At 40.3% G+C, this 21,409-nt stretch overlaps 1 pseudogene; it reads right to left on the reverse strand.

Moving 5' to 3' along the window:
* Window positions 1-2,674: 2,674 nt before the first annotated feature.
* On the reverse strand, window positions 2,675-2,792 carry LOC126103338 (5S ribosomal RNA; annotated as a pseudogene).
* Window positions 2,793-21,409: the final 18,617 nt, after the last annotated feature.

Genomic DNA, 21,409 nt, shown 5'->3' on the forward strand with positions numbered 1-21,409 from the left:
GAAATAATGAAAACTTTTTCTTGATTGTATGAACTTGTTACATAAAACGAACAATCTTATACGAGGGCGTGCTCATAGGCAATGCCTCCACATTTTCAATGTCAAAACTATTAATGCTTTTTAAATGAAACAAACATTATTAACATTCTAGATCTATGTTTTCCATGTGTAAATGATTATTTATCGACATAGACACCCTAGTGACGAACACTTTTTCCCAACGACACATCAGTTTGTTGATACCGACACTGTAGAATGTTTCACTTGGAAGAACTCTTCTACATTCACCGAGTTGACAAAAGTCATCGAATGCCTCCTAATATCGTGTCGGACCCCTCTTTGTACGGCTTTATGGTTCAAATGGCTCTGAGCACTATTGGTCTTAACACCTGAGGTCATCAGTCCTCTATAACTTAGAACTACTTAAACCTAACTAACCTAAGGACATCACACACATCCATGCCCGACGCAGGATTCGAACCTGCTACCGTAGCGGTCGCGCGGTTCCAGACTGTAGCACCTAGAATCGCTCGGCCACTCTGGCCGGCTGTACGACTTAGTGCATAAATTCGACGTGGCATAGATTCAACAAATCGTTGGAAGTCCCCTGTGGAAATATTGAGCCATGCTGCCTCTATAGTCGTCCGTAGTTGTCGAAGTGTTGCCGGTGCAGGTGTGCACGAACTGAACTATCGATCATGTCCCATGAATGTTCGATTGGATTCATGACGGCGATTTAGGTGGCCAAATCATGCGCTCGAACTGTTCAGAACATTCTTCATGCCAGTCGCTAACAATTGCGTTCAGTGACATGGCGCACTGTCGTCCATAAAAAATCTGTCGTTCTTTGGGAACATGAAGTCCATCAATGACTGCAGATGGTCTCTTAGTATGCGAACAGATTCATTTTCCATCAACGACCGGTTCAGCTGGACCAGAGGACCCCATCTATTCCATGTAAACACAGGTTTCACCATCATGGAGCCAGCAGCAGCTTGCACAGTGCCTTGTTGACAGCTTGGGTCCATAGCCCTGTGGGGTCTGCTCCACACTGGAACCCTACCATCAGTTCTTATCAACTGAAAACCTGGACTCATCTGATCAATGCACGGTTTTCCAAGTCGTCTGGTGTCCAACCGAGCCCAGGAGATGCGCTGCAGTCAATGTGTAAGTAGGCTGTTTAGGTTTTCTTATTGGCAACGTTACGTAGCGCCCTGTATGAAAATCACTGGCTGTGCTGTGTGCAGTCTGTGGTTAGTTTGCATTGTTAGACCATTGTAGTGTTGGGCAGCGGCAGCTGGATGTGAACAGCGCGTAGCGTTGCGCAATTGGAGGTGAGCCGCCAGCAGTGGTGGATGTGTGGAAGGAAATGGCGGAGTTTTGAAATTACATATATTATGACTTTTGATGATATTAAGGTAAATACATTGTTTGTTCTCTATTAAAATCTTTCATTTGCTAACTATCCCTATCAGTTGTTAGTGCCTTCTGTAGTTTGAATCTTTTATTTAGCTGGCAGTAGTGGCGCTCGCTTTATTGCAGTAGTTCGAGTAATGAAGATTTTTGTGAGGTAAGTGATTTGTGAAAGGTATAGATTAAAGTTAGTCAGGGCCATTCTTTTGTAGGGAATTTTGAAAGTCAGATTGCGTTGCGCTAAAAATATTGTGTGTCAGTTTAAGCACAGTCTTGTACAATTTTTCTAAGGGGACGTTTCAAATGTCATGCTATAGCAAAGGTACTGGCGTCGGCCGTCTGCTGCCATAGCCCATTAACGCCCTGTCCTAATGGAAACTTTCGTCGTAAGTCCCACACTGATTTCTGCGATTACTTAGCGCAGTGTTGCTTGTTTGTTAACACTTAAAACTCTACGCAAACACCGCTGCTCTCGGCCGTTAGGTGCAGGCCGTCGGAGACTACATTGTCTTTGATGAGAAGTAACGCTAGAAATTTCGTATTCTCAGGACAGTCTTGACACTGCAGATCTCGGAATATTGAATTCCCTAACGATTTACGAAATGAAATGTCCCGTACGTCTAGTTCCAACTATCATTTCGTATTCAACGTCTGTTAGTTCCCGTCGTGCGGCCATCATCACGTCGGAAACCTTTCCTCATGACTCTCCTGAGCACAAATGACATCTCCGCTAATCCACTGCCATTTTACACCTTGTGTACGCGATGCTGCCCCCATCTGTATATCTGCATATCGCTATCCACGACTTTGCCATCTCAGTGTATATACATTACACACCGCTATGGAGTTCGGAGCCCTCTAGGGGCGAATGGCTGCAAATAAGCAGACATGAAGATTAAAGCCGTAGAATGTTAATAACGTTTGTTTTATCAAAATGTCTAGGGTTTTCACATAAAAAATTCGGACTCATTACTTTTCAGCACACCTACGTATATATTTAGTTTTCGCGACACCTGTTTCTAACGCACTGTGATACACATTAACTATTGCTATTTTTTTTTCGAAAGGCCATGAAGGCCCAATGGTACCGACCGGCTGCCGTGTCATCCTTACCCTACTGGCGTCACTTGGTGCGGATATGGAGGGGCGTGTGGCCAGCACTCCGCTCTCCCAGCTGTATGTCAGTTTCCGAGACCGGAGCCGCTACTTCTCAATCAAGTAGCTCCTCAGTTTGCCTCAGAAGGGCTGAGTGCACCCCGCTTGCCAACAGCGCTCGGCAGACCGGGTGGTCACCCATCTAAGTGCTAGCCCAGCCCGACAGCGCTTAACTTCGGTGATCTGACGGGAACCGGTGTTGCCAGTGCGGCAAGGCCGTTGGCTATTGCTCTTATCGTTTCTTCTTATTCTTTTCCTTAGCGTTTACCGGGTCTGCGAAGTGCTTCGCCGTAATCACCATTTGACCAATTCATTCCATTTAAATTTGCAGTTTGATGTCCTTCCTGTCACAGCAATTGTCAGATACCTAAGCGAAGGGAGACGTGTGCACAACATGTAAACTTTTCACTGTGTGTGAACCTATTTCATCTGTTTCCGTATCATATTTTCTATGACAAAAAGTGAGAACCAGCCAATTATTTGCCTAAGGGTGTGTGGGAAACAGCCTAAAAGGCCCATCCAGGTTGGCCGATTCGACAGCCATATTTCTTAATCCGCCGCGCCGATTCGGTGCGAGTTTGGCTCACTTTCTTATTTCGCAAGCTAGCGCGCGGCCCTTTACGTTATACGAGCAGTTCAGCCAATGCTGCTGTTGTTTGGAAATTATTAGTACATTCTTCACGACCATTTCGACAAAAAGGAACGTCTTACTAGCGCAGTTTTAGACCTATTCACACAAGTCTTAAGCAATAAAATATCGCCACCTGGTATTTTTTGTGTTGTTTCTAAGGCGTTTGATTGCGTAGATCGTTTTACCCCGTTAGAAAACTTAACGTTTTGTGGGTCTGATGGTTTAACACATAACTGGTTTTAGTAGTACTTAACAAACAGAATGTAAAAATGTTGTGCTGAATAACTGAAACGTTAGAAGGGCAGAAAATTGTACTGACTAGGGAGAAATCAAAAAGAGTCCCACAATGTTCAATTTTGGGTCAACTCCTGTTCCTTACGTATATGATCTTCCACTTAACATTCATTAAGTAGAATTGGTATTTTGTGCAGGTGATTCTAAAGGTAAAACAAATCGCATTAGAGATAAAGTGATAAGAGACTGTTAATCATGTTCTTCAAAGAATTATTAAATGGTTCTCTGAAAATGGACTCTCCCTCAATCTTGAGAAAACACTCTATATTCAGTTTTAAACAAAAAAACATACAGCCATACTACAAACAGATATAGCACATGAACAGGAGTCTGTAAACAGTTAAGACTGAATGACATTTTGAAGTGCACATATTGATGAAAACTTAAATTGGAAGAAGCGTATTAATAAACTGTTCAAACAATTAAGTTCAGCTACATTTGCTCTTCGTATAGCTGCTAGTTTTGGAAACAATATTTCGCATACTTCCATTAAATAGTTTTTTGCGATAACTCATCATTTAGAAAGAAAGTACTGATTGCAACAAAACGAGCAGTAAGAATATTATACGCTGTTCACCCACGGTTCATCATGTTTCGGTCTTTTTAAGCAGTAAAGTATTTTAACTGCACCATCACAATACACATATTCGCTAATGCAGCTCATCATAAATAATTCACGACAATGAGAAAAATACTAATCCCGCACCTATAGCACTAGAGAAAAATTAACTTTTTCTCATTATTGAAACTGGCGGAGGCTCAGAAAGAAGTTCAGTAGCATAAAATGTCTGACAGGCAGCAAAGCAAGTTTTAAATCTAAGCTAAGATCGTTGAATAATTCCTTCTATTCATTGGAAGAATTTGTATTTAAAAACATGGTTACCTCTAAAAAACACCGAGTTTTAAGTGTAGCTGCATGAGTGCATGAATATGCTCGTTATATGTACCTTATAATCGCACTCGCTGCACATCGTTTCGATAAAATAGTTGTTCAAATGATGTATGGAACATATAACTAACGAACTAACAGGCACTGTACCAAGAAACTCGAGCTGGTGTAGTAAGTGTTCACGTCACTTTGGAGTTGCCAGAAGAAGAAAGAGTGACAGGAAGATACGGGGAAGTGCATTAATATCATAACACTGTCTCATCAGACTGCCGTACTGAGATATGTCGTAGAACTTCACACGATAGTTCGACGGGTTTTGATACTGCTGTCCTTTGTACTTTGTTCATTACTGCACAGTATGGTGTCACTGATAAGCTGAATATATGTGTTGTACTTCACTCATCGGTTTTCCAATTGGGTTTCTTATGACTATGGTATGCTTACATCCGCTTATTTGGTGTTACCTCCTTGGTGGACTAAAGATGGTGAACGAATATAGAGACGTTCTTTTATATTTTCAGCTAGGAAGCAGTGTAGGAGTATTAATAATTTGCTCAGAAAAAGTTGACTGGAAACTCTGGAATCTTTAGGAAATATTTAGAGGAGCAATGTTTGAGACACCTAATGAAAGCACATTTCCCTATCTGTTTTCCGTGAAAGCCATTAATAAAGATACAGACTACGATAACGCATAAGGGCAGTAATTTTCAAGCCTGCTGCATTAGCGAATGAAACAGGAAAGGCAGAATTCAATAACGGCATAGCGTACACTCTATTATGTACTGCGCGGGCTATACTTTGTTCATGATGAAACAAACACAAACGCTATGATTTATCAGCAGCCGGAGCGCACGTACACTAGTGTTTTTACGCTCTTGGAAGTAGGTTCTATTTATTTGTTAGATATCTTATTCTATGGTAGCGTAAATGAAACTCTTAGATATTCTAATGTATCAAGACTCATCGAAGTTTTTCTTAATAATGATTTTGCTACATAGCTTTTATTTCAAAAATCGTGTACAATTGCAGTCTGTGTGCTGATGTTCTCTTATTGTCGCGCTGTTAATACGTAGTGTGAAAATGGCTGACGCCTCCTGGTCCGTGGTGAAATACGCGCGTGGAACACCGTCAAAAAGTGTCAAGGAAAAGGTTGTTCTTAATGTTTTTTCCCAAGTATACAGAACAAAATCAGCTTTGAAATTTTTAGAGGAACTGTGTCTGCGAAAGTTAACGCATCTCTGAGCAGGGGGAGTATCGACGCATCGGTAGGGTTGTGCGACAGTAATGTGATAAAACTGTTCAAATCTCGGATTGGTCTTCCGTTTTTCGTTCAGTGTGGAATATATTCATCTTTTAAATGTGAAACTCGTCAGTTACATACTAATAAACACATATCTAATCATTATTTTAATGAAAAATGGCTTCCACTCCAGGTTAAACGAAATCCAATGAGATTTCAGCAAACCCAGAAGAATACATGGAATGTTTATATCAGGTTTATTCTTATGATGAACGCAGTATAGAAAAGAAGTGTGACATTATGTACAATTGGGCTTCATCTTTGTGTATGTCCTAATCATTTTCCGTTGAAATTTCGGTTATCAGATTTTATTACGTTTCTACTTAATCTTGAAACTTGTAATTAATACTGCTTTGATCGATATGAAATGTCGAATACGCTTATCACATACGAGTGAAGAAATTTAATGGTAGCAATGCCAAACAAATGATGTACCAGAAGGCATACGATCATAGTAATTTTCCATTTTCTAAATTAATGCTGTAGGAAAGAATTAATGTGGCTTCAGGTCTCGCAGTAGGAACATTTAGTCCTCGTAGGGACGTGGATACGAAATATTCAGCACTAAATTCATGCCAGGAGCCAGATGAAAATCCGACGCTCTGCATTTCGTCTTTAACTGCCGCACCGCTTTTCGGTGAAAACTCTCAATAGCTTGAGCCGGGAGCCACTTGTTGATCAACCTCGTAAGCCATAAATTCTTAATACTGGCTCAGCCTGAGAACACCCAACAACTTCTCTCCTGTGGCTTTTTGTATCCTAACCTACACTAGCTACCAAAAATAAACTTACACATTACTGCCGGTAGTAAAACTTCCTTACTGTTTTGCATATATTGATTTTTACACATCAAAGAAAAATGGGAAAAAAATCGACAACACTAAATGCCGTTTGTCAGGTGCAAGTACGTGCAGAAAGACTATCAAACGTGGTACAGTTTACACAAGACACGAAACATCAGCAGACAACGAAGAAATATTCCACTCCTGATCACGTTTGACACTTAGAAAACATACGTGTTACAAACAACATAAATTAAAAAAGTATAATAAATCAAACAGCCGCATGTCGGAAGCGTATTTTTTTCGCCTTGGAAAGCTGATTGGTCATCTGATACAAGGACATTCGTAAATATCGAAGATATTTAGATGTATACATCACAAAAGCTGCACCTGGGAAAATATCGAAGTTCATGCGTTCAACTAAAGACATACGAACAATCAATGTCTGAGCAACTGGTTCGGCGTACCCATCCAATCAAAGATTTTATGCTCTCATTTTGTATGCTCATAAATAATTTGTAAATCAGTGCACGCTTTGAAGTTGTTGTTGTTGTTGTTGTGGTCTTCAATACTGAGACTGGTTTGATGCAGCTCTCAAAGCTACTCTACCCTGTGCAAGTTTCTTCATCACCCAGTACCTACTGCAACCTACATCCTTCTGAATCTGTTTAGTGTATTCATCTCTTGGTCTCCTTCTACGATTTTTACCCTCCACGCTGCCCTCCAATACTAAATTGGTGATCCCTCAGAACATGTCCTACCAACCGATCGCTTCTTCTAGTCAAGTTGTGCCACAAATTCCTCTTCTCCCCAATTCTGTTCAACACCTCCTCATTAGTTATGGGATTTACCCGTAGAATCTTCAGCATTCTTCTGTAGCACCACATTTCGAAAGCTTCTATTCTCTTCTTGTCTAAACTATATATCGTCCATGTTTCACTTCCATACATGGCTACATTCCATACAAATATTTTCAGAAATGACTTCCTGACACTTGAATCTAACTCGATGTTAACAAATTTCTCTTCTTCAGAAACGCTTTCCTTGCCATTGCCAGTCTACATTTTATATCCTCTCTACTTCGACCATCATCACTCATTTTGTACCCCAGATAGCAAAACTCCTTTATTACTTTAAGTGTCTCATTTCCAAATCTAATTCCTTCATCATCACCCGACTTAATTGGACTACATTCCATTATCCTCGTTTTGCTTTTGTTGATGTTCATCCTATATCCTCCTTTCAAGACACTATCCATTCCGTTCAACTGCTCTTCCAACTCCTTTGCTGTCTCTGACAGAATTACGTCATTAGCGAACCTCAAAGTCTTTATTTCTTCTCCATGGATTTTAATACCTACTCCGAATTTTTCTTTAGTATCCTTTACTGCTTGCTCAATGTACAGACTGAATAACATCTGGGTGAGGCTACAACCCTGTCACACTCCCTTTCCAACCACTGCTTCCCTTTCATGTCCCTCGACTCTTATAACTGCGATCTGGTTTCTGTACAAATTGTAAATAGCCTTTCGCTCCCTGTATTTTGCCCCTGCCACCTTCAGATTTTGAAAGAGAGTATTCCAATCCACATTGTCAAAAGCTTTCTCTAAGTCTACAAATGCTAGAAACGTAGGTTTGCCTTTTCGTAATCTAGCTTCTAAGATAAGTCGTAGGGTTAGTATTGCCTCACGTGTTCCAATATTTCTACGGAATCCAAAATGATCTTCCCCGAGGTCGGCTTCTACCAGTTTTTCCATTCGTCTGTAAAGAATTCGCGTTAGTATTTTGCAGCTGTGACTTATTAAACTGGTAGTTCGGTAATTTTCACATCTGTCAACACCTGCTTTCTTTGGCTTTGGAATTATTATATTCTTATTGAAGTGTGAGGGAATTCCGCCTGTCTCATACATCTTGCTCACCAGATGGTAGAGTTTTGTCAGGACTGGCTCTCCCAAGGCTGTCAGTAGTTCTAATGGAATGTTGTCTACTCCGGGGGCCTTTTTTCGACTCAGGTCTATCAGTGCTCTGTCAAACTCTTCACGCAGTTATCATATCTCCCATTTCATCTTCATCTACATCCTCTTCCATTTCCATAATATTGTCCTAAGCCCTTGTATAGACCCTCTATATCCTTCTTCCACCTTTCTGCTTTCCCTTGTTTGCTTAGAACTGGGTATCCATCTGAGCTCTTGATATTCATACAAGTGGTTCTCCTTTCTCCAAAGGTCTCTTTAATTTTCCTGCAGTATCTATCTTACCCCTAGTGAGATAACCCTCTACATCCTTACATTTATCCTCTAGCCATCCCTACTTAGCCATTTTGCACTTCCTGTTGATCTCATTTTTGAGACGTTTGTATTTCTTTTGGCCTGCATCATTTACTGCATTTTTATATTTTCTCCTTTCATCAATTAAATTCAATATTTCTTCTGTTACCCAATGATTTCTATTAGCCCTCGTCTTTTTGCCTACTTGAACCTCTGCTGCCTTCACTACTTCATCCCTCAAAGCTACCCATTCATCTTCTACTGTATTTCTTTCCCCCATTCCTGTCAATTGTTCCCTTTTTCTCTTCCTGAAATTCTGTACAACCTCTGGTTTAGTCAGTTTATCCAGATCCCATCTCCTTAAATTCCTACCCTTTTGCAGTTTCTTCAGTTTTAATCTACAGTTCATAAACAATACATTGTGTTCAGAGTCCACATCTGCCCCTGGAAATGTCTTACAATTTAAAACCTGGTTCCTAAATCTCTGTCTTACCATTATATAATCTATCTGATACCTTCTAGTATCTACAGGCTTCTTCCCTGTATACAACCTTCTTTCATTATTCTTGAACCAAGTGTTAGCTATGATTAAGTTGTGCTCTGTGCAAAATTCTACCAAGCGGCTTCCTCTTTCATTTCTTACCCTCAATCTGCACTCCTATTTCTTTATTCATTATTAAACCTACTCCTGCATTACCCTTATTTGATTTTGTATTTATAACCCTGTATTCACCTGACCTAAAGTCTTCTTCCTCCTGTTACCGAACTTCACTAATTCCCACTATATCTAACTTTAACCTATCCATTTCCCTTTTTAAATTTTCTAACCTACCTGCCTGATTAAGCGATCTGACATTCCACGCTCCGATCCGTAGAACGCCAGTTTTCTTTCTCCTGATAACGACGTCCTCCTGAGTAGTCCCCGCCCGGAGATCCGAATGAGGGACTATTTTACCTCCGGAATATTTTACCCAGGAGAACGCCATCATCATTTAACCATACAGTAAAGCTGCATGCCCTCGGGAAAAATTACGGCTGTCGTTTTCCCTTGCTTTCAGCCGTTCGCAGTACCAGCACAGCAAGGCCGTTTTGGTTAGTGTTACAAGGCCGGATCAGTCAATCACCCAGACTGTTGCCCCTGCAACTACTGAAAAGTCTGCTGCCCCACTTCAGGAACCACACGTTTGTCTGGCCTCTCAACAGATACCCCTCCACTGTGGTTGCACCTACGGTACGGCTATCTGCATCACTGAGGCACGCAAACCTCCCCACCAACAGCAAAGTCCATGGTTCATGGGGGGCACGTTAAAGTATGCAGTGAAAATACAAAGGAATGACGAAGGTCACGTAAGCCTTCGCTTCAAAAACGCACTGCATTTGTAAAGCCTTCTTTGAGCATTTCTCGGTGTAACAGATTTTCCTGTGACGGTAGGACAGATATATGTTGGAATAATATGCATAATAGCAAAACTTTATCATCTGACCGCGTCTTACCGTTTGGGCGTCCTTAGTTGATCATTATGTATACTAGTCCTGCGATTGTAAATTGCTGCCACTTTATCATCAACACTAGCCCGACAAACCAGATATCTCCCGGGCATTCATTTTGCCAATTGGAAACGTACAGTTTCTCTAAGCTGGGCTCAGCTGCTGCGCTTATTTACAACGCGCTTTTGTAAAAGTCCCTATGTCAGCTCCTCTTCACAGCTCTATAGACAGCTTTTGTTTTTTACTACAGTTGAGAGCTGTCAAAAACGTTACCAGGTGTCAGATATTTCCTTAATTTGTCTAGATTTTACAAGTTTCTTAGTAGTAAAGAATAAATGTATTACAACTGCAGGAAGCTTTAGTTTTTCACGCGTTTCATTGGTTATAACGCATACCTCTTGAATGTCGATACTGTCTACGAAATATATTGCGAATAAAGTTGCTAGCAAATAAGTAATAAATTTAACGTTATGCATGATGCGGCAGTTTTTATGCATCTCAATGTTTATGACGTCATATCTGTTGATCCATGTGTCACACTATGACATAATTTTGTAGGCACATTCAGCGGCATATGTGGATACTGTGTGCAGACTGTGTTGGGAATAGACCTAGTGGCAAAGAAGTAATAAATTTAAACATTGTGCGCAATGTATTTCACGTATTATGACGTCAAATCCGTGAATTATGTGTGGTACCGTGATGTAATTTTGTAGGTGTGTTTTGTGGAATATGTGGGTCATGTATGCGAAATTTATTGCGATTAGAACTGGTAGCAGAGAAGTAGTATATTTAAACGTTATGCAGTTTTACGCATCTCATAGATTATGAGGTCATATCTTCTGAACTCTAACATGTAGGTAGTTCATACCCCCACAGCGAGTGTTGCGTGATAGTAAGGGACATGTGAACCAAGTTTTGGTGCAATCGGTCGAGTGGTTTAGGAGGAGATGTGGGACACACACGCACACAAATCTATTTTCGTAATATATGTGGAGAACTACTTCAGAAATCTTTAGCTCATCGGCATTTTCATTTTTCCTGACTTAGTAAACGCGTATTCAAAGTCCTTACAGTAATTATTGCCATCTATAAAATGTTGTTCTTTTGTGATGTAGGAATGAATTATAAAAGATGTGTCTCCATTTTATTAATAGCGTAGGAAACGTAGAAAAGAGAAAATTAAATAATCATGAAGTTCCAATGACAGTCTTACACGGGTTTCGAACTAATTTATTTCTTCTAGCAAAGTGATACATATTATATCCTGTTTTGCTTTAATGTTTTGTCTCTAATATAATCATTTTGTAAGTTCATTATGATGGCAGTTTCTACCGCCGAACTCACTTTCAGATATCTCACTGAGGAAGAGGAAGATGGGGATTGACATTGACACACGTCTGTTTCGACTGTGATTGCGTACAGGCGCAGCTTATACAAGACAAAAGCCGTCTTTGTCAAGTCGAATACTGTATTATCAAGAAATCGTTAAAATCCTACTGAAAATAAGAAATGGTAAGTTAAAGAATCAATACTAGCGTGAGCTACGGCGTCTGCATATATCTGAATCCGCACGAAGTTACACAATCGAAATAGATTAAATGAGACCACTTAATTCACAGCTATCTACCTGAACAAATTGGTTTCTATTTGAGGGGGAGATAAAAAGAAAAGACCTGTTAAACCTGGTAATGTTTCGAAACGACTGAAAGTATCAATTTTCGGGTAATTTATTTGTTCTAATTCAAGTGTGACATTTGGTAATCTGAGAGCTTTAGATTCTATTTCAAATTTTATATTTCATGTATCATAATTCGTAAGGAATAACTGATAATATACGTGTTCAATCACGAAATGAAGAGGCAATAAAATCTAAGAACATCTACCCCTCAACATTATTCTGAAATTCACAATGAAGTGCCTGGCGCAGATTTCATCGAACCACCTTCAAGCTACTTCGCTACCGTTCCACTCTCGAACAGCCGGCGGAAAAAACGAACACAAATTTTCCCGTGTGAGCTCCCATTTCTCTTACTTTGTTAAGATGATAATTTCTCTCTACGTAGGTGGGCGCCACAAAATATTTTCACGCTTTGATTGAAATTTCATGAGAAGATCGTGCCCCGTTAAAAATGCCTTTGTCCTAATGACTCACACCCCGATCCATATATCATATCCGTGGCACTTTCCACTATTCCCCCGAAAATACAAAACAAGCTGCTCTTCTTTGAACTTTTCCGATGCCCTTCGTCAGTCCTATCTGAGCCGGATCACACACAGCACAGCAATGCTCCAGAAGCGGGCGGATAAGCGTAATAGAAGCAGTCTCTTTAATAGACCTTTCACATTTTATAATTATACTGCCAGTAAATCGCCGTCTTGGGTTTGCTTTCCTAAAAGTATTATCTGTATGATGGTTCCAATTTAAATTATTCGTAACTATTATCTGTAGGTATTTACTTGAGTTTCCATCCTTTAGATTCGTGTGGTTTATCGAATAACCGAAATTTTGCTGATTTCTTTTAGTATTTATGTGGACGACTTCACACTGATCGTTATTTAGAGTCAATTACTTTAAAGTCAATGAATACTGGAGCCTTCTATGACACGAAAGACACAATTGTTCTCAATTTAATTCAGTCATTAATGGATGCACCAAGCTCTTTGCAAATTCTTGTTTAATTATTGAATGCATAAAGACATTATCTTTAATTTAAAAGGTAAAATACTTGTTGCGGCAGATAGATATTTTCACATATATGTGGACTGTAGCGCAAACATGCACACTGTTACCAGCGCTAATTAGCTGTACAATACGCCATTGCTGTTTACTTTGGGCGTATAATGTAAAGTGTGTGGAATTGTGACCAAAAATATAATTGTGTGCTGTAGGTTAAAACTTTTTACTGGAAATAGTGATTTTATTGAACTTGGTAACAAAATGAAGCGGAAGTAGGTCCTGTGAAAGACATGTACAGGGTGTTACAAAAAAGGTACGGCCAAACGTTCAGGAAACATTCCTCACACACAAATAAAGAAAAAATGTTATGTGGACATGTGTCCGGAAACGCTTAATTTCCATGTAAGAGCTCATTTTAGTTTCATTCCAACGTGATCAAATTGTAAATTTTCACAATCAACATTTGTGGGCTGACGAGAATCCGCACGCAATTGTGCAATCACGTCATCAACACAGATTTTCTGTGAAAGTTTGGGCAGGCATTGTTGGTGATGTCTTGATTGGGCCCCACGTTCCTCCACCTACGCTCAATGGAGCACGACACAATATGTGGTTCATGCACAATGGAGCTCCTGCACATTTCAGTCGAAGTGTTCGTACGCTTCTCAACAACAGATTCGGTGACCGATGGATTGGTAGAGGCGGACCAATTCCATGGCCTCCACGCTCTCCTGATCTCAACCCTCTTGACTTTCATTTATGGGGGCATCTGAAAGCTGTTGTCTACGCAACCCCGGTACCAAATGTAGAGACTTTTCGTGCTCGTATTGTGGACGGCTGTGATACAATACACCATTCTCCAGGGCTGCATCAGTGCATCAGGGATTCCATGCGACGGAGGATGGATGCATCTATCCTCGCTAACGGAGGACATTTTGAACATTTCCTGTAACAAAGTGTTCGAAGTCACGCTGGTAGGTTCTGTTGCTGTGTGTTTCGATTCCATGATTAATGAGATTTGAAGAGAAGTAATAAAGCTCTAACATGGAAATTAAGCGTTTCCAGACACATGTCCACATAACATATTTTCTTTATTTGTGTGTGAGGAATGTTTCCTGAAAGTTTGGCCGTTCCTTTTTGTAACACCCTGTATAAGAAACTGAACACGCAGAAACTATGAATAACGTATCCCAGTCTGCGAAAGAACTGTCAGGTGAGACTGATTGGAGAAAACAGAAGACAGATGGAGCGACAGAGCAAAGGCAGAAGATACAATCTGTTACAGATTAGTGAAAAAACTGACGTCATTATCATCAGCAGTAGATGTAATAGAAGAACAGGGGAAGAAATGAAAAGTGAAATTAAAGAACCTCAGAAAGTTACCATATAGTTTAGAGAAGGTCGAGCAGATAACATCCGTTTCAAAGCTGACACAATATCAGCCCAGGGTGGACAATTGGATGCGCTGTTAGAAAAATTTACTAATATGTCCACAGCGCTTTGTTACCAATTCGTATCATGGCGTAGTGAAAAAGACAAGCAGTTTGGCGGGATGTTCCACGGAAATTTCTCTGAAAGCAGAAAAAGCAAAGTCACGAATGCTAGAAAGTGATAAAGAAAGCGCTTTCGAATTTACAATCTGGTAACGGAATGTAATTTAGAGGAAATCGTAATGAAAAAGCTAGAGGACATTTATATCGAGCAAGATTCGAAAGTCATTAAATATCGGATGCGAGTTAAAGGTATCTAGCAATCTATGGATTGCAATTTAAGTACTGTTTGGGAAGAAGTGAATGTCAGTGTGAATCATATGCAAGAAAATATCAGCACAGTCAGAACTGACATGGAGGCTGTACGAAGATAATGAACTGAATTCAAAAATAATGTTATAGTTACCGAAATCCAAATGCCCTTAGGCGAAAACAAGGTAATACGGGAGCGAGAAACTATTTGCAACAGATATGGTCTGAAATTGTAAGACTGCATCTCGTAGTATGCATGTTAACTAACTTCGACAACGTAGTATGGCGTGGGGCTACAATCGCATTTATGCATGTATTCTGTGAATATGCCCTCCTATCATGATTCATAAATTAAGTATTTGGAATGATTGAATTGTGATATGCGTTGAATGTTTTGTTAATATGTATCTATGTATATATGCATGTATGTAGTACGTACGTTTGTTTTACTGCAGTGAGTCATCTGTGCCTACCTTCCTTATGGTAATCCATTCACAACGATATTCATTAGAGTGGTTCCCATATCGAGAAAAGACAGAAATCTGTAAGAATATATATATTCGTGTGCTTGACAGCTGTCTTCCCTATATTCATAACTGCTTCAACAGCTTTTCATTTCCCATCTAGCTAGTCATGCTTTCTCTTTTTCGCTCTTTCTGTCAATTTCATTTTTCAGTCGTCTGTATGTGATTTTACACTTTCATTGGTTATTTTCTAATATCTTGTCTATTACCCAAATATTTCATCAGTGTGTTGTCTTTTTACCCGGTTTCGTCTGTGCTACCTTTACTATACCATTTCTCAATGTTACCTCTTATCCTTAATTTTTCAATTCTTTTGCAATTTCTTTAACTTTATTCATTCCTCATGTCATTACTAATGAATTATATTCAGAGTTCACATCTGCTCCGGAAATGTTTTCCAGTTTAAAATCAAGCTTTAAAATCTTTGTGTTAGTATTATGAAATCTGTCTAAACCTTCCGATGTCTCCAGGTCTATTATGTGAGTATGCCCACGTATCATGATTCTTAAATTAAGTATTTTCAGTGACTGAATCATGCTGTAAGTGGAATGCTCTATTATTCCTTCGTCCCCCATGTTTCCATACTATTTTTCCTGCTCTTCCTCTTCTCAGTATCGAATTCTGGTTCTGCATCATAATTAAGTATTGAATTTCCTTAGTGTACTGATTAATTTTGTCATCATAATTTTTTTTTTCAATTTCGTCATCTGTAAAGTTATTAGTATATATTTATGTCTGTATATAAGTATGTAGTACGTAAGTTTGTATTATTGTGGCGAGTCATCTATATCTACCTTCCCTACGGTAGGCCGTTCGCAACGGTATTCATTTGAATGGTTCTTATTTGGCTCTGTTGGTGTTAATCTAGAAACAATCGCAACGGCACGCAGAAAGATCAAGCGTAAATCCGGAGAAGTTAAACGTAAGTTTCTTAATCTCCGAGCTGGTAATAGAAAACTTATATTAAACGTTGCAAAAAAGGCAGACAGATGGCATGAGTAGATCGAAAGCAAGTGCGATTTGGACGCGCTATCCGAAAGTCTGCTAGAGGAGAAAGAGGCTGTAGAAGAACTATGTGGTTCAGTAATGGAGTCAAGCTGTGACAGACCACTGAATGTTCAACTTAACTTCTGCTGGTTTCTTCACAGTATCGCTCGTTATCCCTGGTGCAACTTCACAAACCTAACATTACGTGTTCTCCTGTTTCTCGCTATCCGGGTGCTCACATTCCTACTGTCCTCTTTACTATTTCTTCACTGGAAAGCAGGGGTGTCATGAAGCGTGTCCATCCTAAAATATAGCGCTGGGGTCCCTCTCGTCTGATTTTCTTGGGCGATAAACTGAATCAAACACCTTTTCTTAAAGTACAAATAAATTAGGCACCGTATATCAAGGAATATCCATGTGGAAGTAATAATTACAATTCACTCACCATGGTCGATTACCACACATTTGCTCGCAACGCCCGATATGGTATAATTATAGGGGCGCGATCACAGGCATCCGCATAGGGAGACAAGAACATCGATAATTTTGATCAATAATGCGTAGCACACTCATTTGTCCTTATTATTTGAGTCGTGTGGCGAGATCGATACCTCGTACCCGGCAAACTTCAGCACCATATTTGGGTATCATGGGAGTTAGCGCCCTCTGGCGGAGGAATGGTGAGGTGAGTCAGGCCGAGGGTCTGAGGGTTTGATGGGTGGGGAGACTGTTGGAGAGGACGGCGCACGAGGCGAAGCGCACTCGTTTTGGATTAGCGTGGCTGGTTTTCCCACAGAACGCAAGTTCCAGCAGCGACGTCGTTGAGTGAGTGAGGCAACATTTTGTCAACAGCTCTACGAAATCGACCCGGCATGCACCTCGCGAACTGCAGATCCCACATACGCCTGTTTGGCGTCTGTTGAGAAACCGTTCGCATTTGAAACCGTACTGATTGACGATCGTACAAGCAATAAAATACACTGGTAAAATTGCACACAAGAACTTCTGCGCGGATATGTTAAATAAATTGCACGAGGATGGACTTTTCTTGGACAAAATCATCTTTTCTGACAAGTCGACTGTTCACTTAAGTGGCAAGTTTAACACACATAACTGTACGATTTGGGGCAATGAAAATCCACATCAAACATTGCAACATGTTCGTGATAGCCCTAAACTGAACGTTTCTTGTGAGTTGAGCAAGAACAAAGTGTACAGTCCTTTTTCCAATGTGAGAACCATCAGTGGGATAGTGTACCTGGATATGTTACAACAATTTTTGATACCACAGATCGATGAGGATGACCAAGAACGACATGTTTACTTCATGCAAGATGGTGCACTACCCCACTACATGACTGACGAACGGAATTTTCTCAGTGACCTTCTTCTAGGTCGATGGGTTGGCCGTGATACGGCAATTGCATGACCCCCACTTTCCCCAGACCGGACACCACTCGATTTTCTTTATGGGAATTCATCAATAATATCGTGTTTGTACCTCCTGTGCCGGCTTCTGTACATGAACTGAGAGCAACAGTTTACGCCGCCGAGGAGCAAGTTACACCTGAAATGCAACAGCGAGTTTGGGAAGAAACTGCCTTCCGATGGGATTTGTGCAGGATAACCACGGAAGCCACACACATCTTTATACTTCAGGAAAATAATGCAAAATTTGGATCCTCAGTGTAGACGAAATTTTCCTAATTCTCCACTGTTTTAATAGAAAAAAAATGTGCACCCAGTAAATGGTTTGTTGACAAAAGAAAGGAAGTTATGAATGTTTATAATACATTGGTCAACTGTATTATGGTGATAAATTTTGTGGAGATGTTATTTAAAAGAAACAAACGATGTTCAACTTGTTACTCAATCCTTTCACTAGGACCTGTTGCTCGTTATCTCATTAATGTATTTGTTAGGCCGTATCGTCCTTTTGGCAACATTTTCAGCAGACGTTCTGAAGGACGAATTACGGTTAATGCTCGACGGCTTTAACATTAAAGAATATGAGTTTTCACAGCATTACGAAGAATCCGGACTGTATTAGATCGCAATGACAATGGTAGTGGGATCCTTCGAGGTGGTACAGTAAAATGATCTGCTAGATCTCATAGATTTCTTTGAAGGAGGAAGTGTATAAGAAGTGTATAAATCACCCAAATGATTGCGCGTATTGAACAGCCTGCTGTGTATTAGGAATCCTCTCAACACGGTTTTAATAAATATACCGAGGCTGAAGACCATAAGCTACAGTACATACTGTGTTTTTAAATATTTGTTACAGATACTCTTTTTTTTGTGAAACGCATACAAGAAATCTATAATTTTAAAATGAAACATTCATATTTTTCTTGCAAAACTCTCTTTGCTAGTTTTCCTCCACTGCCTCTGAAAGCTATCCATTCGCCTTCTGCTGTATTTCTTTCGAATGTTTTAGGAAATGTTTCTTTAATGCTGCCTTTGAAACACTTCACAACCAACAGTTCAAGTTCATCCAGGTCTCCTTAATTTCCTACCTCTCTGCAATTTCTTCAGTTTTAATCTGTTGTTTATGTTTTGCTGTCTAAATATGGTTTCCAAAACTCTGTCTTAGCATCATAAAATTTATCTGAACGTTCTGCTTTATCCACCTGTCTTTCTCATTCATAATATTTTTTCATAATTCTTGAAGCAAGCATTCCAAATGATTATACTGTTTTGATGTATGCGCATTTCCACCAGACGGCCTCTCCTTTAACTTCGCCTCTCCTGCCCCCTCCCCCCTCGCGAGACTACGTTCTTATGGGATTTTTGCTTATCTTCCTCTTGGTACTATCAAATTCCAGTCTCCTATCACAGAAATATTCGGCTCAATAAACTGAACAACTTCTTTTGTTTCATCATATATTCCGTTCGTCTGCGAAGATATAATGCATATACACTGAAGAGCCAAAGAAACTGTAACACCTGCCTAGTACCGTGTAGGGTCTCCGTAGCACGCAGAAGTGGCGCATCACAACGTGACATGGACTACATTAATGACTGAAGTAGTGCTGGAGGCAACTGACACCATGAATCCTGCAGGCCAGTCCATAAATCCGTAAGCGTACCAGAGGGAGAAGATCTCTTCTGAACAGCACGTTGCAAGGCATCCAAGATGTGCCCAATAATGTTCATGTCTGCAGAGTTTGGTGGCCAGCGAAAGTGTTTAATCTCAGAAGACTCTTCCTTGAGTCACTCTGTAGCAATTCTAGGGTTGCGGGGGGTCGCATAGTCCTGCTGGAATTGCCCATGTCCTTCGGAATGCACAATGAACGTAAATGGACGCAGGTGATCAGACAGGATTCTTACTTACATGTCGCCTGTTAGAGTCGTACATAGCCGTATCGGGGTCCCATATCTCTCCAGCTGCACACGCCCAATACCATTACAGATCCTTCACCACCCTGAACACTCCCCAGCTAACATGCAGGGTCCAAGATTTTTTTCAGATACCAGTCACCAACAGACGAATGTCGGTGTTGACGGGTTCAGCGAGGCGTAAAGCTTTGTGTCGTGCAGTCTTCAAGGCTACATGAGTGGGCCTTAGACTCCGAAAGCCCATATCGATGATAGTTCGTTGAATTCGTTGAATGGTTCGCACGCTGACATTCGTTAATGGCCTAGCACTGAAATCTGCAGCAATTTGCGGAAGGGTTGCACTTCTGTCATGTAGAACGATTCTCTTCAATCGTCGTTGGTCCCGTTCTTTCAGGATATTTTCCCGGGCGCAGCGATGTCAGAGATTTGATGTTTTTCCAGATTTCTGATATTCACTGTACACCCGTGAAATGGTCGTACTCCAAAATCCCCACTTCATCGCTACCTCAGAGATGCTTGTCCCGTCGCTCGTACGCTGACTATTACACCACGTTCAAACTCACTTAAATCTTGATAACCTGCCATTGTAACAGCAGTAACCAATCTAACAACTGCGCCAGACACTTGTCTTATATAGGCGTTTCCGACCGCAACGGCGTATTCTGCCTGTTTACATACCTCTGTATTTGAATACGCATTGTTATACCTGTTCCTTTTGGCGCTTCATTGTATGATTCTACCTTTATATTCTACTTCGTGATGAGTCATGAGATTTTGTCTGTCTTTGATATGTGAATGCTTTTATTGTGCTGTTCATAGAGTTTTAACTGCATTTCTTCCTTGTTCATCGTCGCTACTGTGAAACATATCTCCTCTACTGACGAAGTGCTAATGGCTCATAAGGTATGCATTTTGGAGCCAACATTTACTAGACTTTCTTACTTCGAATACTCATTCCTGTCATATCTCTCATACAGTTCTCTCTGGAATACCCTATATAAACATCATCTGATTTTTCATAATATGTAACATATTGTCAATGAACACGCTCATACGTAGTAACTTGCAATTTCAAGATTTTTTTCTGTACTTGCACTGATAACTTCATCACATATTCTGATTCCCATGTTTTTATGTACACTCATCGCTCCATCTCACGATCTGATTTCATGAGAACTGAATGTTGTTAAGAAAAAGCACTTTGAAATAAAAAAAATGTTCCGAAAATACATTTATGGCATCATACCTTTTACTTTTGCCGTTGAAGACCATGTTTTAATAAGGTGTTTACCAACATTACTTTTGTGATTCGTGTACCACCTTCTACCAGTGTGTTAGGACGCCATTCTTTATGAAAAAAGGAAGTATTAAAGTAAATTTATTCAGGGTGTCCGGGTAGAGGTATACAGAAACATATGTTTATATTTTAGTACTTATAACTTTATTTGTCCAATATCGTCAATCATTTTTATGAAGTGGTGGAGTCCAATATGGGTACCCTCTGTAGTTCTACAAATGACGAAACGGTATTCCACTTCTCGTCACATACTCGTAGTCATAAGCATGACAGATGTTATGGCCTCTACGGCAACGTAGATCCGTTGTCTCAAATCTGCAAAGTCTCGAACCTTTAATCTGTACACAGTGTCCTTGATAAACCCCTATGCAGTGAAATTCTATGGAGTCATATTGGGAGACCGAGGGGGCTAGACAATGAGAACCCACCACCCCCTTCAGATCCAGCGCTCAGGAAACGTGTCATGGATAAATGTGGTTCTGTGGAACCGCAGAGTTCCCCAGCATGTCACGATAAATGTGCTCTGTCAGTGGTGCGCATGCGCCATGCGACTGAACACACTGTATGAAATGGTGACTCTGTCGACTCCGTATTTATCCGACATCGTAAGTCGAGTTCT

This window comes from Schistocerca cancellata, chromosome 1 (genome assembly GCF_023864275.1).
Source record: "Schistocerca cancellata isolate TAMUIC-IGC-003103 chromosome 1, iqSchCanc2.1, whole genome shotgun sequence".
Lineage (NCBI taxonomy): Eukaryota > Metazoa > Arthropoda > Insecta > Orthoptera > Acrididae > Schistocerca > Schistocerca cancellata.